Consider the following 21494-nt stretch of genomic DNA (forward strand, 5'->3'; position numbering starts at 1 on the left):
AAGTAAATGTACGCTAATCTCATGCTATTGTGCAGCCTCACACCTGGCAGTCCTGCATCCTGGAAGCTCAGTTATCCAGAAGGGAAAGCACCACGATACGAAAAGACTTCTACACCAACAAATAAACATCAAAAATGCCAAGTCAGACTGGAAGGGCTCTAGTCCAGGCACTGCCACTCAGAAGCTATTTTTCACACGAGCTACTTAGTCCTCTGGAGCATGTCTTCAACTGCACCCTAACTTCAGAGGCTATGATTGGGGCTAGTGTTAATACAAGTACCTAGAAATTGCTGACACATGATAAGCTCTCCATGGAAAGTGATTAGAATAGTGTTATAAGCTGTTGTACCAAAATTCATATGCCCCCACCACACGCCTAAAATTCATATGCCAAAGCCCTGACTCCCAATACCACAGAATGTGACTGTGTTTAGAGATAGGGCCTTTTAAAGAAGTAATTAAGGTAATGTGATGTCATATGGGCGGGACCTAATCCAATTTGACTGGAGTCCTTATGAAAGAGGAAACTTGGATGCACAGAGAAACACCAGGGGCATGCCTGCAAAAAGAGCAACCATGCGAAGAAGCCACAGGAAGGCAGCCATCTTTGAGCCAAGGAGAGAGGCCCCCAAAACAATCCAACGTGCCCACACCCTGCTATCAGACTTCTAGCTTCTAGAACTGTGACAAAATACGTTTCTCTTGTTTGAGCCACCCGGCTAGGTGTTATTTTGTTATGGCAGCTCTATGGCAGCTCGTGTATTCTTCAAAGTAACTTTGAGGGGGACAAGAAGTCTGACATTTGAGTGACAATGTGTTGACATAAGCATCTAAACTCTTAAGTCTTTTCATGGGTTCAGCATTTATTTCCACAGTTAGTCTGGTGGCCTGGCACACACAGATTCTTAATAAGTATTTGTCGAATGTATATATGAATGAATGAATGCACACCTGCATGACTGAATGAATGAATATTAAGAAGGTGATAAGCCTCTGGTGCCGGGCACACCACAACAGACAGCTGACAGATTCACAGGAACAATGACTAAATGCTTATTATATGCCAGGCACTGTGCAGTAAAAACTATAAAAAGCAAATGCAAGAACATAAAACCTTAGGAGTCTGAGGGCTTTTAGAGTAAGGAAAAATGGTCCATGTTACCACTTCATTATCTTTGCAAAACACCACTGTGTAATCACTGGCCCAGAGAGGCAGGGCTGTTCGTGGGAAGGAACACTAGGCTTGGAGCCAGAAGACTTCGGTTTGCTTTCTTGTTCTGGCACTCATGAGAGATCCTTGGGAAAGTCATTTCGCCATCCTGAGCCTCAGTTTCCTCTTCTATAAAACAGGGATGTTGATACCCACCCCACCTATGCCATAAAGCTGAGGCGAAGATCCAGAGTAGGAGGTATGTGTGTGAAAATGATCGCGAGCCCATAAAATGTTGTGTACATTAAAGGTATCCTGTTAATAATGATAACCTTGAATCATTAAGTAAACATTAGCATGGATTCTGCACATTAAATCTTATATGAAAGGGCATACACAAAAGATTTTTTTAAGGCATTCCATTCAAGTTAATAATCTCCTTTAAAAACTCAGGTCACCTAGGGGCGCCTGGGTGGCTCGGTCGGTTGAGCGTCCAACTTCTGCTTAGGTCATGATCTCACGGTCCGGTCTGTGAGCGCGAGCCCCGGGTCGGGCTCTGTGCTGACAACTCAGAGCCTGGAGCCTGCTTGGAATTCTGTGTCTCCCTCTCTCCCTGCACCTTCCCCACTCAAACTTTGTCTCTCTCTCTCTCTCTCTCTCTCTCAAAAATAAATAAACATTTAAAAAAATTTTTTTTTAATTCAGGTCACCTAAAAGTTTATTTGGAAAAGTCACATAGGTGGTGGCAACTCACGCCTGATGATACTAATAAATGTGGTCACCCTTCAGTTTTTAAGACAGTATTTCTGATGGTAATTATTTGAAAGCTTTTGCCATGGGCAATTCTGACTTTTTTTTTTTTAATTTTTTTTAACGTTTATTTATTTTTGAGACAGAGCGAGACAGAGCATGAACAGGGGAGAAGCAGAGAGAGAGGGAGACACAGAATCTGAAACAGGCTCCAGGCTCTGAGCTGTCAGCACAGAGCCCGACCCGGGGCTCGAACTCACGGACTGTGAGATCATGACCTGAACCGAAGTCGGACGCTTAACCGACCAAGCCACCCAGGCGCCCCAATTCTGACCTTTAGATTTCTGGTTTTTTAAAAGTGTCGTAATAACCAATTAGCAAGTTCCAGTGAAAAACAGAATTTATTATTTTGGCTGATAGATGCAGAAAAAAACAAGACATCTGTGCAAATAGTGATGTATTTTAGATTTGTTGAATTGTTCATTGTTAATATATTATATTTCTTTTTCACTTTAACAATTTAATACAGAGGGGCGCCTGGGTGGCTCAGTCAGTTACGCGTCTAACTTTGGCTCAGGTTACGCTCTCACAGTCCATGAGTTCGAACCCCACATTGGGCTCTGTGCTGACAGCTCAGAGCCTGGAGCCTGCTTCAGATTCTGTGTCTCCCTCTCTCTCTCTCTGCCCCTCCTCCACTCATTCTCTCCCCCCCTTCTCTCTCTCTGTCTCTCTCAAAAATAAACATTAAAAAATTATTTTTAAAAATGTAATATAGAAAACCTGATTTCATAGACATAGCCACAACACATTTTTTCCTGCATTACACAAAAGTAATGGAAAAGAAAGCAAGACATGAGAGGAGAGGAACAAAAGAAATGTAGATCAGTAAAATCAATATTTAGCAAAACCCCAAGGTGGAACTATCTAATTCATTTTTTTTTAAATATTGCCAACCCTTGAATATTTTTCAATAAATAGTAGCAAAAAATAATAAATGTCTGGATTTCCACTTAAGTATTTGCAACACAAATCTTTTCAACTTCTCCTTTTCTTTATTTTCACTGGAGAAAATATCTAGCGTTGTGCTAGAAATGTATGCTGTATTGCATTTGTTCTTATAGAGGCAATATGGCAGCTTTAATGGAGTAATGTCGTAAGAACATGGTCTGGTAGGACACCATAGCTAATAACTTTCAAATCCAAGTTGCTTTTTTCACAACTGCAGGCATAAGCAATTTCAAAATATCTGAGTTATAATACAGAAATTGGATTACTAATCCAGCCTATTTTTCTCAGGTAAATCTGATATGAAATGTTGGCCATTCACCCTAATTAAACAGAGAGTAATTGATAGTCGGTCCTACTTCCACATCTGTAACCCAGGTACCATCAAAGACCAACTTTCTTCAATGATACATTGAAGCAGAAATTCTTGGCTTATTTACCTCCCAGAATAATGTATGAATATAGTCAGATGATTGGATGCCTTTGGTGTGGATATCTATGCAACTGTGAATGCATTCAGATTAAGAAAATAAGGAATGCTTTACAAATACACATGATACTGTTAATATAAGTTCCTGAATGCACTCTAAAACATCATTATCTAGATTTGTGTTCAGACCAGGAGGATGACAGACCAATTCGTAAATCTAATAAAACTTACATTCAAAAAGAAACGTTTTTATATATTTCCTACGTGTTTGACAGTCTTTGAACTGTTTTTTTTTTTTTCTATGTGATTCTTACTTCCTTTTGGAATAAGTTTTTTCCTGTCTTTGTCAACCAATTAGTCAACAACTTTCATTATAGATACATTATACATACTATTGATACATTAAAAGTAGCTTATATTCTTCATAGATTTATAATTAAGTATCTTCCATATATTTCCTGGGTGTTTTTCTTTTTGGTTTTTCTAACTCATGAAAAATTCCAAACACAATAACTTGAAAAAAATAACATTTAGATACCTTCCTTTTAGACTTAACAATTATTAACATTTTCCATGTTTGCTTTCTCTTTCTCTGTGTATATGTATGCATAAGGACATTCTCAAATATACCACGATAGTATCTTATAACTAAAAATTTTTAATTACTGTTGAATTTTTATGGAATAAAAATTGTTGCATAAATATCACCTAGATCCAGTCGCACTCACATTTTCCTAACAGTCCTTGCCAAAAAAAGAAGTCATCCCATTGCTCGTTTGCCATGGACGTTGTTGTTGTTATTTCACATATTTCACGGAGTTGTTATAGTTCCTTATTCTCTTTTAATTCAGAAAAGTCCCCCTGCCTGCCTTTTTTTCCCCATGATATTGAACTTTTTTAAGCATTCAGGTCCAATTGTCTTACACAGACTATCCCATTTGCTGGATAAAACTGGTCACTTCTTCAAGATGCACTTTCACTTGTACCCCCTTCCCCTGTATTTCTTTAAACTGGAAGTTAGCTGAGAGACTCAACTGGATTTAGATTAAACATTTTTGGCCAGAATAGTTCAAGGGTGGTACTTGATACCTCATGTTTGATTATCTAGTAACATATAAGGCCTTCTTGTCCCTCTGGAAGCCACAAACTTGACTATTTGGTAAAGGCAGTGACCACTTGACCTCTCCATTGTAAACTTACATTTTGTCCTGTTTCAGTCTAAACCATGAATATCCCCTTCCTCAACACCCAATGACTTAGCATCTACCGACCGCACACACATGAGTTGATTATGATATTAAGGACTATAAAATGGTGACTTTCTAACTGTATCCTTTATTCCACATTTATTATTGACAGTTTTCTCTAAAGAATTATCCTCTTTTTCTTGCTTTGTTTTGTTTCCCCTCACATGGGATGGTTATTTTTAATATTTTATCTTTTAGTCCTCATAACTTCTCTAATGTAAATAATATCACCCCTACTTTACAAGTGGAGAAACTGAAGCATAATTAGTAACTTGCTCAGCTAGCTAGTAAATCGCAGATACAGACATGGAATTCAGCTGTCACCCATATTCTTATACCATGGCTGATTATATCCCGGTTACCTCATAATATACAGGCTCACTTGATATAAGGCATCTGTTCAACCCCTTAATTACCAAAGGTCTTTCTCTTCAAATACTTCTGCTGTGGAACCACGACTAAGCTTCCCGTTAGAAAAGTTCAAGAACCAACATCTAAATGCTCCCAGTACAGGCTCTAGGGTCTGGGCTCTGATAAATGAAAAATAAAAATAGGTGATGTGCTGGCCAGTAATGGGATGACATTCCTCACTCCACACTCTAGTAACTAAAGATGACATTGAAAAATCTGGGATGCTCTTAGAAAGGGGGCAAATGGGATATTGACCCATCAAGAGTTTGTAGACCAAATCCCTTGAAACCACCAGTTGCACAATTTCCAGGTGATTCTCTTATTGGCATTGGCCGTGTCTCAGAATTTGGCTGGGGAAAGATGAGTTGTTCAACGTAAAGCTAATTTTGTTCTATTATAATTATTTAGAACTACAAATGTTGGGCATATATGCACCTGGGCAGCCAGTACAGTTTCCATCTACCTATTTCCTCCCCCTCTACTCTTCTTTCCTTCATCTACAAAATAGAATTATTAATAAGAGCACATGAGTTATGGAAGATAGTATATAAAGTTTCCAAATAGCATCTGGCACTACCCTTCTCTATTTCAGTTTTCCTTTCTCCTTTTTTCCTCTTTCTCATTCTCCTATTATTCCTTCCTGGAAAGAAGCAGCCACTGGTACAAAGAAAAGGTGGTTAGGTGACCTAAATTAATTCTTCTAGGAAAAACATTTAATACTAAGTGCCTATGAGGATGGCCTGGGTAGCTTAGTTGGTTAAGTGTCCGAGTCTTGATTTCAGTTCAGGTCATGATCTCACCGTTCATGAGATTGAGCCCTGTGTCGGGCTCTGGGCTGACAGCACAGAGCCTACTTGGAATTCTCTCTCTCCCTCTCTCTATCCTTCCCCCACTCATCCTTGCTCTCTCTCTCTCAAAATAAATGAATAAACTTAAAAGAAATACTAAGTGCCTATGATTAAATAGGTGTGGTAAAAGATCTTAGAGACAAAAACATGTGAAAAATTTCCCCCAGAAAGTGTAGAGCAAATATCTGTTACAATGTAAATGCAAAAATAAAGGTCTGCACACTGTTTGGGGAGCTCAGAGGAAGAAACATCCTCAGCACTGTGACTCTGTGAGTTCTTGAAGCCCGGCGTGTCTCGTAAGCACTGATTAGGGAGGAACAGTTGCTTCATTTCCTTGTAACAACAAAGAAAGGTTATGGGATTTTGTTAGTTTTAATTAAAGAAGAATCTAAAAGGAAGGTTAATGTGAACCTGAACTGATCTCAAAGAGTAGACTTGCAGGAAAAGGTTTCCTGTGAGATTTGTTGAAAAGTGAGAGCAAAGACCCTAGGACCCCAGAAATTATTTTCATGAGCAGAATTTGCACAACCTCAGCTCAGTCAGGAAGGCCAGAATGGTGTGTTCCCAGAATTGTTCTTCCAGCCGTCAGCGCCATTTTGACATCCTTCAGTCATGGGGATGTTTGCGCTCATTTCGTTAGAAGATCACAGACCCACATCAACTCACATTTAGACCACAGAGCCCAGGGATGAGCGAACTCCCCTTGGGAAGAAGCCCCACCCCGAATATCCTGAGCCAGCTGTAGACAGCCAGTTTCTAAAGTTCAGTTAGGTTCCTCAGCAGTGAACTTGTTGTATGACCTTGAGTGAGTCACTTAATATCTCTTGACTATGTTTCCTCATTTGTACAATGGGGACAGAGATGCTGACCTTTCCCTCATGCCCACTTTGAGGAACAGCTCATTAGCAATCACAAAGTACTTTGAAAATGTAAATGCTGAATTATAATTTTAATCAACAAATTAACCTTGGTGCTTCCCACTCAATCACTCCCTCCTGGGTAAACGATCAAAAATGTTGGCTGACTCAGACACTTCTAGTCCGGAATTCACCCCACACACAAAACATGGCTCCTCCAGAGATCCATTAGAAGTCCTTTTCTGCCCCTGTCATCACACCGCAGGTGCTTTTCTACCACTGATCAGGACACAGGAACCCCAATGTATTTGAAGAGTATTCAAACTCGTACTTAACAGACACTTCAACTCCAAGGAAATTATGATAAAGAAAGTAACAAGCCCAACCCCAGGGAGGTGTAAACTATATTTTCTCTGGGTTTGTGAAGGTTTTCAATTATGAAACTATGTGATTATTAATTTATTTTTAACAAATATTCGCTGAATATTTAAAATGTGCACGTTAGAATGAAATTCTTTTATAGCTCAGCCAGTAGGAATCCTGTAGCAATAAGATCAATGGGCCAGTGGTCGTTGGTAGCAAAGTAAAGAACAGTCTCATAGCCAGGGCTGGGCTGTAGGCAGGGTAGGTTGCGCAAACAGCAAGTCTCCACTGGGTACCTGACGTGGCCTGGTCCTCACGTCGCTCAAAGCATTTAGTGTCAAGCACATCTTTGTAAAAATGACTCTTCATTTACCAATAAAGCAAGCAATCCAGTGCTGGATTGTATTCTTTTTTAAATTTTTTTGAGAGAGAGAGAGCATGAGGAGGAGAGAGGAGCAGAGGGGAAAGAGAGAATCCCTTTCCACTTTTAGCACAGAATCTGACACAGGGCTCAATCCCACGACCCTGGGATCATGACCTGAGCTGAAATCAAGAGTCAGACACTCAACTGACTGAGCCACCCACGTGACCCTGGATTGAATTTTAAGTGGACACTCCCCAATCTAGGAAAAGAAACATGCCAAATCCTCTGACACTAAATACTCTTTGAACTGAAACCAGAGGTGCTTCCCTTCGAGCTGAAACCAGAGGTAACTTGAGTCATAAACCCAACTAGAAATAAACGCCAGGAATATATCCCCTTAGGGGAAGTTGCATACATACATTTACTAAGTTCCATTAATAGTTGCAGGTAGAATAAAACATAGAGTCTTCATTGAAGTGATTATATTTTCTTTCAGACTTAATCTGAGCCATCCAAGAGCTACTGTGCTTACATGAGTCATTCGCTATTTCAACACCTATTATTAATTACAAAGTTGTTGTGGCTATACCTGTTACGGGTTGATAAAATACAACCACCTCTGGTAGTTAGTAGATAGATTTGGAACCCAAGCACAACACATTCTAACACTGTGATTTGGGGAATCACTCACACTCTCTTAGCTTGAAATTCCACCTTGATGAAATAAGAATAATAATAAATGCCCTTCCTAAACCAGGGCCATTGGGAGGCACTAATGGAATGATGTATGTAAAAACATTTTGTAAGCTATAAAGCACTCTGAGTTTAAAGGATGGTGATTATGATTACTTCTATTAAATCTTCACGGAACAGGTGAATTTGGAAACCCCTCATTAAATGAATAAAAAGGGCACACAGATATTAGTACGGTGCCTGTAGATAGTAATAAATAAGTGTGGATTATCATGCATAGAATAATAAGAAAATAATATTTTCTTCAGATTATGCCTTTGATTAAAAAGATATAACTGGCTTCAGTGTACTTTTCACAGCTATCACATTTATGACCTTTACAATTAACTTCTAAAACATTCATATTTAAATGGCATACCATAAAAATAATGGATTCAGAAAAATTACCATATGTGGCAAGAACAAAGAAAAACCCAAAAACTTCTCTCTACCCCCAAAGAGTTTCAGAAGTTTCAGATTAATGAAATTCAGTACTCTCTCAGATGGTATAGACCCACAAACAAAATATCATTTTTAAAAGAATCTAACTCCCTGGTGTCACCAAAACCTGTGGACCACTGCTACTTAACTGTGATGAGATACAGGACAAAATATAGTAAATGGGTAAATAGGCAGGTGAAATGCAATACGGATTTCTAAAACAGTCATCGAACAAGTTTACATATGTTAGCAAATATCTACATGTATTAGTATAAATAAATTATGAAATAGTAAAATGACATAAAATAAAATGATATACAACAAACCTTATAACAATGCAAATTTAGTCCTTGGTTCATTTTCTTCTTAAAAATTATTTTTTCACATTTCCCTAAATACTTTTGAAAATATTCATGTGCCATCTGTTATTGATTTACAATACTACAATTTTTTGTTTTATAAGCCTCTATTCTCTTCCGCAGAGAAGATACAGACTAATTTTTTATAGTTCTCTATATAACCAGCCTTCATATCTTGGGAGACATGTTTGGAGACAAGCATGCACTCAATTTTGCTTCCCCAATCTGCTCTCTTAAGAGACAGGGGAGATACAACGTTATGTCCTTGATGGCGTGAGTAGAACAGAATCGATCTCTCTCTCTCTTCCCTTCTCTCTTTCTCCCACCCCACTCCTTTCCCCCTCTCTCTGTCTTTGGGGCCCTCTGGAACAACAATTAAAGTGTTAGAAAAAAGCAAGTCTATTTTTCAAACATTTTCCCCAAGGATTTTTTCTCTATTTATCTAACGGTGCATTCAGTGCATTTTTCTCTATTTACCTAACAGTGATTTGATGCATAACAAATCACTCCAATACTCAGCTTCTTAATATAACAAACATTTATCCTTTCATAGTTTCCATGGGTCAGGCATCTAGGTATGGTTTAGCTGGGTCCCTCAGACTCCAGGTCTCTCATGAGCTTACAGTCAAGCTGTCAGCTGGACTATGATCACCACAATCCCCAACTGGGACTGAAGGTATTAATTTCTCTCTCAACTATTGTAGCCAGGCTGAAGATCTGCATTCCCCTTTGGCCTCAGCTCCTCCATATGCCCTATGGGCATCTCCATAGGACTGCTCACAACATGGCAAGTGATCCGGGGGAGTGTGCAAGAGAGCACCACAAAGGAGGCCACAGTCTCTTTATAACCTAACCTCAGAAATAACATCCCAGCATTCTTGCCATAGTCTAGTCATTAGAAGGGTCCAGCCCCACTCAAGGGGCTTATATAGCATTGCATATCATTCTTAGATCACTCTATAAAATGCAAAACAGTGACAGATGAGTTTATTTCCTAAGAAACAAAATTAACATACTCAGCGTGACTAACTCCACTCGTAAAATGCTTTTGACGAATCCAATTTTTTTTCCCAAAAGAACCTAATTTATTCATTTCAAAATTGTTTCTGATCAAACCCCTAAACAATAGAGTACCTAAGCTGTGCTAGGCACTGGGCTTGGTGCCGACTGTACAAAGAAACAGACAGCCTCTGCCTTCAAGCACCTTTTAATTTTGAACTTTGTTGTTTATTTCCAGATCTTTGAAAATCTTTTTAAATATTTTAGTTATTTGGATTTTGTTTTGTTTTGTTGAAACAAGAAATGATTACCCTTCTAAATAAATATGGAATTAATTGTGCCCTTCCAAAGAGCTTCAAAGCTCTTGAAGTGTCAATATCTCTCTGGATCTTAGATTCCCTAAATAAATAGAGATTCAGTTTACAGTTACACAAGCTAACACATAAAAGAATTAGGTTGTCTGTCTTGTGCCACAAAGAGAAGAAAGATAATGGAATAAAAGAATCTGTCTTAACCTTAGTGGTTATCCACTTCCTTATTCACCAGGGATTACTGGCTTTCTCTGAGCTCAACAAGCCAGTTAGAATCATCATTAATTTCACAAAACTTCTCATGTAGTTCATTTTTACTCTTTTACCTCTTTATCCCTTGACTCACTGTAATGTACCCCTTTCACCTTTTCCCTGCTCTGATCTTTGCATTAAAGCATTTAATTTTTGCATCATACAGTTGTTCCTTATCTCTCTTTCATTCCAAACACACTGTGCTTTACACTAAATCCTTGAGACCACCTTCAAAAATCCATGTCACATGTGCTTTTGCTCTTGAGGATTCTTGTTCTTTAGTGGTATTGTGATCAGATCAGGTTGGCTTTTATTAAATCTTAGTTGACAACAGCGTCTTTCCAAAGAAGAGAATTTGAGCTTCACCTCCATGCACAAAACCAAGTCATGCCTATTTCAACCATTCGTATTAGGATTTGCACTACCTCCAGAGTTTTCTCCCGGTCTGAAATCAGATAATGGGAGAGTCTTCGTACAAAGTAACAGTCTGTGAAGCAAGATACAGGAGTCCTAAGACAGAGTTGGCTCCTTAAAATAATTTAAGGGGAATGATAATAATATGGCATGCTAATAGTCCACCCACATAAAAGTGAATTATTTCAGTTATGTTTCTATCTATTTTAGTGTAACAGGGTAAAGGTTACAGAGCAAATAGTTAAAGAGTCTACTCCATTGATATTCAACATCTTCACGGCAATATAAAATGCCATACAAGACACTTTTCTGGTGTTTGACACCACATCTGCCTAAGCTTGTAACATTGCTGGTCTAATTCTTAAGAATAAGCATTATGACTTTCAGGTATCTGGAACTCTGAAAAACTTAAAGAGAAAAACATTTTTGGAAAAAAGGATTACAAAACAAAGATAGTTGTTGTTCATCCAACTGAATTATATAAACACCACTGGATCCATGGGTTAATGACATAAAATCTAAATGTGTTATAGCAGTGAGTGGTCATAAGAGCATAAATTGCTGTCACTGACAATCAGGCAGTCTGGGACCTGTAGGGAAACCAGACGTGTTCATGGCTTCTACCGTGGTTAGCAATATACAATAAACAGCAAAAATGGGCCTCCAGAGGGAATCTGCAAAGGGTTGTAGACAGATGTTCTGAATCTTAGAGTCCAACAGAAGTGTATTTAGGTCAAGGAATAAGGTTGAACAAGGAGAGAAAGAGCAGAAACAGAATTTGTTGTGTGACCTCTAGAAGCTGTTTCAACAGAAAATTGTCTTGATATGTGCTTTCTAAAGAGAAATGAGATTAGTTCTGGACTACAGTTAAGCTAACATTAAAAATATGGATCTAAATGAAATTACATTGAAAATGTTGTAGTGTTTGAGAGTTCTATGACAGGGTCCACAGAAATTTTTTTAAATAGAATTCATTGCCAACAGAACCAAATAGCAGTGTGGTTTTCTTAAATGAGGCTTGCTTTTATATCAGTTGTTCAGTTAAATTAAACTTCCTGAGAAAAGTCATTTTAATTCTTCTACATACCCTTCTTCTTTCTAATATCTATGCAAAGATAAAGAAATTGATGTATCCAATAAAAGCATGAGTCACACTGGTATGACTGGGATTTTTTTTTCCATTATATATATAATGTTATAGATATAATTATTGATTTATAATATAGGTAAATATTTGTACTTGTAGTTAATTCTATTTTTATCTATTTTATACATATTTTTTCTATTAAATATATGTGTGTGTATATAAAATCAAAATTATGTTTGATTCTCCACTGAGAATTAAGAAACATAGGAATAGAATCCTACATAATCTCATAGGATCCTAGGTGTAGTCTTGCTACTTCTGTATATTAGGAAACTGTTATAATAGGTAATAATATTAATAGCTCAGATAATAGATTATTTAAACAATTATTCTAATAACTACGTTACCAAATTTCCATCTTTTTCCTTTACCCCAACTTATTACTCCCTTGTCCCCACTACTTGGCTCTCCTAACCTCTGTCTCAGACACACTTATGACTCACTCCAGGCCAGATCGGCTCCCTAGACTGTGCTTGGTTTCTAAAACTACTTCTAGAACTAAAATATTGGTATTTCTAGAATCTTCATCACCCCTACCCTCTAATCCTATCCACCCTTATCATGAAGAGAATGAGAAAATGACATAAGTTGTCCCCACATAGGAGAAGGTCCACGCAACTTCTCAGTATAGACAAGGCTCATCAAATCATATTCCCACTCATTCTCTCATCCATTTTTGGGTGGTCCGGATGAAGGATAGTTTGCTGATGCTAGGCTACTAACTCCACAAGATTGGACCTCCTATAAAACGGAACCCATGTAGTGGTCTCAGGTTAGATTATTCCTGTTTCTGAAAAGTACACCAAAGAGTAGCATTGAAATATCAAAATATTACTACCATGCCCAAAGTGACCTATTGTGAGAATAATAAAAATATGTTTATACATGTGCACTATATTTCTACTCCTATGTTTGGAGTCATGGAATTCAGGAAGATGAGGAAACAGTAAAATGTGACTTAAAAAATAAGGGCTGTTTAGACCTCTTTGTTATAATGGGGATAAGAACTTAGTTTTCATTTGAAATTTTTGGAAAAGAGTGACAACCAAGAATACATCATACCATATCAAACTAAAGTATGAAATGTTTGTAATTCAGTTATGAAGCTAAGGGCTACAAAATCCTTGAACATTTAAGGAAAAGTGAAAGAAAAAGAAATGGCTCCTATCAAACATCAAAGCTGAGCTTTTGCTACCATTTAGTGCAGTTCCCTCCCTGACCCTCGCTTTTTTTTTAAAGTAAGCTCTACACCCAACATGGGATTGAACTTATGACCCGAGATCAAGAGTCTCATGCTGTATCAACTGAGCCAGCCAGGCACCCTGTGCAATTCCCTTTTGCAGTCCTAGTTTACACATTCTGTTGACCTAGTTTACCAGTTGCTTTCTTTTCTTTGGTAATAAGAAGAAAGGCCAAAGACAAAATCAGAGATAAGTGGGTGGTGGCACTTCATCTGGTGGCAGCAGTGTGGGCCATGGACAAGAGCTACAAGTCTCTGAACCAATGAGTTGTGCAGACGCCCAGTCTCCTGTTAACTTCTGCTTAGAGATTAGGGATGTTCATAAGATTCAGTAACATACTACTTCTAACTGACTAACTCTTGGAGTAATCTTCACGGTGAATTTTTCTTGCCATTTAGCAATTAGAAGATACATTTTAATTTAATTGACACAATCAATCCACATGCAAGTGGTTAAATGTCTTTTTATTCTTAGTTCTCTCTTGGCATTTTTTTGGGAATAAAGAATGACCTCTGCTTTCTATTGTTTAATATATGACTGAACACAAATACAAAACACAAATTATGACAAACACATACTACTTATTCTAAATATGCACTGCACTGATTTGATTGTATTAATCTCCTAAATTCTCCTACCACCCAATAAAGTAAAATACAGCTAACTCTTGAGCAATGTGGGGGATAGGGGTGCTGTATAATTTTTTGCTACCCCCAAAATTAACTACCCATAACCAGCCTACTTGTTGACCGGAAGTCTTACCAATAAGATAAATAGTCAATTAGCACAGATTTTGTACGTTATATGTATCATACACTGTATTCTAACAATAAAATAAGCTAGAGGAAAGAAAATTTTCTTAAGAAAACCATAAGAAAAAATACAGTACTGTACTGTATTTATTCAAAAAATCTACATGTAAGTAGACCCATGCAGCTCAAACTTGTGTTGTTCAAGGGTCAACTGCATGTTATTACCTTCACTGTACTGATGTGAAAGGTGAAACATGGAGAATTTATATAACTTGCCCAAAGTTATATAGCTAATCAGTTGTGGATCCAGGATATAGACCCAGGCATTCTGATTCCCCAATCTATGCTCTCATTTAGCATGTTCTATTTTGAAACAGTCACGTGTTACATGAATTTACAGGAAAAGAAGATAAATGACCTGGAGAGGTTCATGGATAAAATGGAATGGACTTAGAACTTGGCAAATGAAGAGACCATGGCCAGGCAAGGAGCAAGGAATTCTGGCAAGAGGATGAATGATAGGCATGGAGTGTTCCCGGGGGAGTAGAGAAGCCGATCTGACCAGAGCGGGTGGGAATGAGGAAAACTCAGATGAGATCATTAGGATGGAGAATATTATGGAAATTTCCAGTGAACATTTCAAGTGAAAACTAAATTCCTAAGAGGGTAAAGTTATAATTGGGTTAAAAGACATTACCTCAAAAATGTATTTTGTTTTATCCCAACGCAAACAAAGCTTCTGTTCAGGTATAGAGATCTCTAAATGATCATTTCACAATTGACAGAGTTGAACAGGGGAAAATACTGTTTGCATACTGAATGCATGTTTATTTTTAGGGAGCATGGGAGAATGGCATCCAAGGAGCTGGATTTTTCAGTACCGACCCACAGTGCATTTTGATCTGGATTCCATCTTTGTGCTCTCTGACCACTAGAGATACACCAGAGTTGTATTTAAACTGAATTGGGTTAAAGCCATGAGGCCTGCCTGAAGGAAGGCTTACAGAAGGAAATTTTCTCAATGCCGCCTTTCTTTTGAAAGCTCACTCCTAAAGGGAAATCAGCCGAGAGGCAAAGAGAAATTGTGGCCTCCCTGCCAAAAGCAGAAAGGGAGGTGAGGGAGGAGAAATAGAAACACATCCAAACCAACTCTGGGGGAAAATGGATACTATGGACAAGTTTGCCAAAAATAAGAGTGAAGCTTAAGAAAGCAGGGGGTCTCAGTGGGTCACCAGAAAAGTTAAGCAAGAGGGTGGAGTAGGCTGGCTCAGGAACACGGCCAGACTACTGGAAGGAGAAGCGGGAACAGTTTCATAACCTCTCAATCTTTCCAACTTCTCACAGTGTTCTAGAAAAGAGAAAGTGTGCTTGATAGGAATGATTTATCGAGCAATTATCTCTTTCCGCCCTCAGCTCTCTGGAACTGGACAGCAGACAAGTCTGGTGACTTATATTTGTGGAGTTCTCCGGAAGAGCTTCCTCTCAAGGATGCACAACTTTCCAGTTAGTCACAAGGCAGCTCTCCTTTCTGCACGTTTCTGTCATTTCAACTTCCCCTTCTCTGTCCCTTTCTTGGTCCTTGCTCATTACCCACTGATTTAGGATTGTTTACTGCACCCGCCATTATAATCATTGCTCCCCGCCCCCCCCCCCGCCCCTGCAATCTTATCCAAAGCACTTGCTCCCTTTTTGCTTCTCCCACCGTTGCTATATGCTGTTCCCACTCTGTCTGGACTGCCTGCTCCACAAGCAAACGGGGACGCCTGGCGCCACCCCCTCTGCCCTCCCTCCTCCTCCAGCCATGCTCTCTGGGTTTTCCCTTCCGTCTCTGGGCAAAACCCTACAAAAGGAGTCTTCCTGGGTTTCTCTCCACTAGTAGAGCTCTTCACACCCCAGAATCTCAAGTCTCCACTTACTCCTGTCCATCCTGGCTTCATAGAACTGCTGTGGTTACTGCTGACAAGCACATGGGGCGGGGGGGGGGGGGGGGGGGCGGTAGGGTGGAGCAGGATCTCAGGGGAAATTGTGCTTTAGGTTCAGTAATTACTCAGGTTTGATTTGGGTAGCCTTAAAGTGCTGAAAAGTCTGTTTCAACTAAACATCCTACAGTCCTAAATGTGGTGAGCTGGTCTCGTTTTTCATCTGCTGTCATGGTTAACTGGCAACTTCCAGGCATGGGGTGACTGTCTGGCACCTCAAGCACACAATTACACGCAGACAATTACATAGAGAATGCCAACAGATTACAGACCATCAGGTCGTGTTTTAGCGGACGTCTTCTAGCAGGGAATGTGTGCCAGCATCTTAGATCAATTGTGGCACATTGTTTATTTCAGAAGCTTTGTCCCAGAACTGTTGGGCACCTGATCATTCCAGTGTTTTCTGCATTACAAAGTTGAAGGAGAAACAAGTTTGGGCTGAGTATTCTCAATCACCAGTGACACAGTGACAGGTACCAAACTCATTCCACTTAAGACTGCAGGGTGAACTCAAATTGGGGTCCCTGAAGAGAAAGATGGGATCCTTTATCCAGTGCATTAAAGGAAGCATTTCTTGTTTCTATTAAACAATCAGGAAAGGAAAGATCATGCAACAGCGGGAAGAGCACTGCAAATATCAGGGTTACCAGGAGTCACCCAGAAACCTTTAAAATAATTTAAAGTGGTGATAGAACAAGTAACACAGTGTGTTTCTATTGATGCAGTAATCCTTAACCCTTGAACTTAACTTGTACTTGCACCAAGAAGTCAGTAGAATGGTTTCTAGTTGCTGTACCAAGGCAATTCCCCATAGTTTAATTGATTGGGAATGGTGCTGATTTTCTCATTTAAATTGTCCACAAAGCACTTAAAAAAAAACGCGACTCTTTGCTGGAATTATTATTCTATGATAATAAAAAACAGAGAAACTAGTAAATGGATCAAGATTAACACTGCGCTGTGAGATCTAAATACATCAAAGATAGATGGATATATCAGAGCTATGATTTCCTCAATTCTTTGCAAGGTAACCAAAGCAATTCCAAGAAGTCTTACTTTATTAGAAATTGGATTTCTTAAATATTATCTAAGTTCACAGTGAGCAGACAGCTACCTTGAAAGTGGGGCTAAGAGAAGATAAAATTCAAAGGTTTGAAAATAAGTAAAGGAGAAGCAAGATGCTTTGAGTCATTAACAGCACAACGCAGGCACATAGAGATACAAAAACAGCTAAAAAGGCAAGGACAAAATTAAACAGTAATGATGATTTATAGTAAGATACTCTGAGACATGACAGAAGTCTCAGTACACCAAAAGGAAAATCTTGTTTGCTCAAATTATTTGTTTCTTCTGTCTAATGAATGTAATTCTAATATACAAGTGATAACACTGGCATTTCTTTGAAATGTTGATTCAGTTTAATTATGAAAATCACCAAGGTATTTTCTAGCTGCTGCATCACTCCCTGTACTAAGATTAATCACATCAACATCATTCATTTAATCTTCAAAGAGGAAGCAGTTGTCCACAAAAGCCTTCAAATAGCTTCATTAGTGCAATTTTTCAGTCTCAAACACTTAGCTGGCAGCCTATGATTGAGAGTAAGGTCATTATATTCATCTATTTCCTAATCTAATTTTTTTAATGTTTCTACATTTAATGTAGAAATGTGCAAGTGTGGAGTTTTTGCCTTCTCTTTGTTTGGCAAACAGCCCAAAACGTGAGGAAAATATGGATTGTGATTGACAAAATATTTGTTTGCTGGGGCTTCAATGCAAGAAATGTAATGTGGCAGGCCCCAAACTGGCACATTTTCCCTTTTGGGGTTTGTTTAGTGTGAAAAGGGCTGGACCTAGAAGTGTCATGTTTTCTTGTCTCTTACAAAGAAAAACTTGAACATGAGAGACATTCCTTCCATTCAGGAACTCCAGTTAAAAGAGACATCACAAATAAAATTTATTTAGTGTTTTAAAATGCAAGATGGATTTTATATTTAAAAACAGAAATGGCCAACCTCACTTATGTTTCATTACTAAAACCACTTTTAGCATCCTTCCCTTTGTTAAGAGCATTAATAATTTCTTCCCCTATTGGAAACCAATAAGCATCAGAGTCCCATAAAATAACACCGTAATAATTGATGCGTTGATCAAATCACAGTATCAATCATTTAAAAATTACCAATGCAATCAAAAGCATTCTCAGAGACTTAGAGCAGAGCCTGGCAGCAACAGGGGTGTGGCGGTTGAGTTATTTGTAATTACTGTACCTACTTTGAAGTGTTATAAGATGTGTCAGAAAGTAAAATTTGCTGAGCCCTATTACCAAGAATCAAAACTTACTAACTGCTGCTTTAAACTCTGCATCAAGAAATGATTTATTTGACTCCTGACTGGTCCACTTGCAGAAATCATTGCATTGCAATATTCAGTGACTGTGCAAAGGAGAAGGAAAGCATAAATCATGCAAAGACATTCTCAAGTTAATATCTGGGGACCATATGATGCCAAATTTTTAAGGCAAGATCTGCAGATGATGGGACAAATAATAGATGGGATAAAAATGCTGTGGGTAAAGGCAAAGGATTAGGGCTTTTGGTCATGAAAACAGTTCAGAAGCACGCAATGATCTGCGGCAATTATACAAATTTTGTTTCCACAAATGACATATAGACGATCACTGTATTTAAAGTACTAACTTCTTTTAAACTGCTTTAAAATAAAAACTATAATGAGTTTTTGTGGAACTAAATTCTAACTGATAGGACATAATTTTAAGATAAATTATAAAGATCAGAATAACCCCAGCTTGAAAAAGCCAGTGTTGCCATTTGTCCAGCCACAGGTGAAGTCACCAGGATAAAATGCAACTACATTTGGCCTTTGAACAACACGAGTTTGAACTGCATGGATCCACTTACATGCAGATTTTTTTTTCAATAAATAGATTACTGTTCTGTAAATGTGTTTTCTCTTCCTTATGATTTTCTTCATAACAATTTCTTTTGTCTAGCTTACTTTATTGTAAGGATACAGTGTATGATACATATAACATACAAAATATGTTACTCACCTGTTTGTGTTACCAGTAAGGCTTCTGGTCAATAGCCCTCTATTAGTAGTTCTGTTTTGGCTGAGTCAAAAGTTATATGCAGATTTTTGACTGAGCAGGGGGCTGGCGCCCCTAATTCCTGTGTTGTTAGCAGATTACCTGTATATGAAAGAGGAGCAAGAAATTGCATTATTTACAAATGTGTACGTTATCTACATATATACATATATTACAATATGATGATCAGGAGAAAGAGCTTTGTGCATTCTTAACTCATGTTGTGTTAAACATTCAGCCAAATATACAGATAAGAAAGATAAACCCTGTTCTCTTGAGATGCCATAACTCTGGTAGAAAAACAGGAACACAAACATATCTTTGTAACAGAAGGCAATGTGAGGTAAGTACCTAAGGAGAAGAAAAACATGCCTAGGAATTCATAAGTAGGTTTCCTGGCTGAAAGATCAAGGAAGGCTTCATGGAATGACAACATCTGGGGTTCTAAGGATGGGTAAGATGTTAAAGGGTCAAGACAGGGAAAGAGAAGATTACATCTTAGAGTTTAAAATATTCTATCTACCCTTCCCAACATCTAATGCATATCTGCAGAGAATGATAAAAGTTCTCTTAACTTCACAAGCGTCAAAATGATTTTTTGTAACAATATACAAATAAACTTAGAAAGACTCAATGCTCATTCCAGTTGATATTTCTAAAAATGAGCCTAAAATATCCAGTTTAATGGTTCGTGTTAGGCAGTTAATCCAATTCATACAAAGAGATTAAAACAAAAACCAGTAAACCTGAGCAAGTGTACTTAAACATGTTTCGAAAAACAGATGCATCTACTTTTCAAATAACAAAAAGAAAATTATTTTATTCATGTAAAATCTGGCTGGAAATAAAAATTATAATTTAGAGAAAATGTTTAAAACTGTAAATTATGTAATTTCATGGATTCTTTTATTGTTTCTTCCCTCCCAGCCTCCTTCCCTCTTTCTGTCTCAAAATATATATACATATACGTGTGTGTGTGTGTGTGTGTGTGTGTGTGTGTGTGCATTCCCCTCACTGAAAGCAGAGCATTCCTATAAAAGTTTTCATAAGCCAAACTGGTGTAAAGGAAAGACTCAATTACCATTAATCTATATGGAAAAATTTTTGAGAGTCCCCAGACCCCAAAAATTACCTCTCTTAGATTTTTCTTATACCTTAGGCCACGTCTTGTTAATGGACACACACAATAAACTGAGATAAAGCACAGATGTTCACAGGCACAGCTCAAAGGCTATGGCTGCTTGATGCTGAGATGCTGAGGGTGGTTCCCAGGGAAGGGGATTGGGGGTGCCGTTCTCGTTGCTTGGGATGCATGCTGCCTCTATAAGGGCACGTGCAAAACAAACTCTGAATGCCATTTTTGCTTCTCACCTTTTTTCATAAAACAAAAATCTTCAGATTTCTTTTGGTTAGCAAAACAAGTACTAATGTAGGTCTTTCATAAAAGCAAAGTAGCATAACGTGGACTTTTGAAACTCAGGGGATACCTGCATGCCTGAGGTTCGAGGTGGAAATTTGCTAACAGATAAAAGTGGATCTCATCAAAACACCTGTAGTAATATAGAATCCAAATATCATTTAATAAAGAGCAGAAGATAAAGCAAATAATGAATACAGCTTACTGAATCCATCTAATTCACAAGCACCTCTGACGTGCTTCTGTTCATTTCAATCATCATCTTAAAAGTAAGAAAGCTGTCTTGCAGTATTGGACAATATTGGGAAATAGACAAACCAAAACAGTCTCAGGAATAACAAATGTGTATTCCTGTTTGCCAGCATATAAAGGATAAGTACAGGTGGTTTGACAAAATATGAAGAGTTCATGAAACAAAACTAATCATATACAAACTAATACCTAATTTGGGTCCTATTCTGGAATGTGTCTCACTAATATGAGAATATGCAGTGGCTCTTTTAACTGCAAGTAACTGAGAAGCCTCTTTCACAGAACTCTAAGGAGCTTAGAATCACCTTTCTGACCATCTTTCCTGTCTTCTATATATCCTCATAAAATATTTACTGTTCTTCTGAATGACCACTCTGATTATCCTTCGACTCCTTTCAGATTCCCTGATGATGTCATGGAAATGTTAAACCCATTATGCTAAGTTAGGACCTCCATCTGCAGTGACCTCTTGGCACAAGCTTCGAGGACAGCATGATATTTTTACATAAAAGTTAGTCTTCATTCAAATCCTCGAGGTCTGATCCTGAAAAAACACTGACAGCTCAATCAACCCTAATAAATACTTAACTAGGTCCATGGAAAAAATAATAATACAATTCCCCCCAAAAATCCATTACATATTCACAATTGAGTCATAAAAATGT

General features: G+C 38.1%; 1 long non-coding RNA gene across 11 annotated transcripts in view; it reads right to left on the bottom strand.

Annotated features, from left to right (window-relative positions):
- LOC109498710 overlaps positions 1-21494 on the bottom strand; it is a 93668-nt gene that overhangs the window by 61170 nt on the left and 11004 nt on the right. For all 11 annotated transcript variants that reach the window (XR_002155582.3, XR_006595857.1, XR_002155571.3 and 8 more), the window contains one exon: positions 19125-19262. This is a non-coding gene — a long non-coding RNA (uncharacterized LOC109498710). The remainder of the gene's footprint in view (positions 1-19124; positions 19263-21494) is intronic.

The sequence above is a fragment of the Felis catus genome, chromosome A1 (genome assembly GCF_018350175.1).
Source record: "Felis catus isolate Fca126 chromosome A1, F.catus_Fca126_mat1.0, whole genome shotgun sequence".
Lineage (NCBI taxonomy): Eukaryota > Metazoa > Chordata > Mammalia > Carnivora > Felidae > Felis > Felis catus.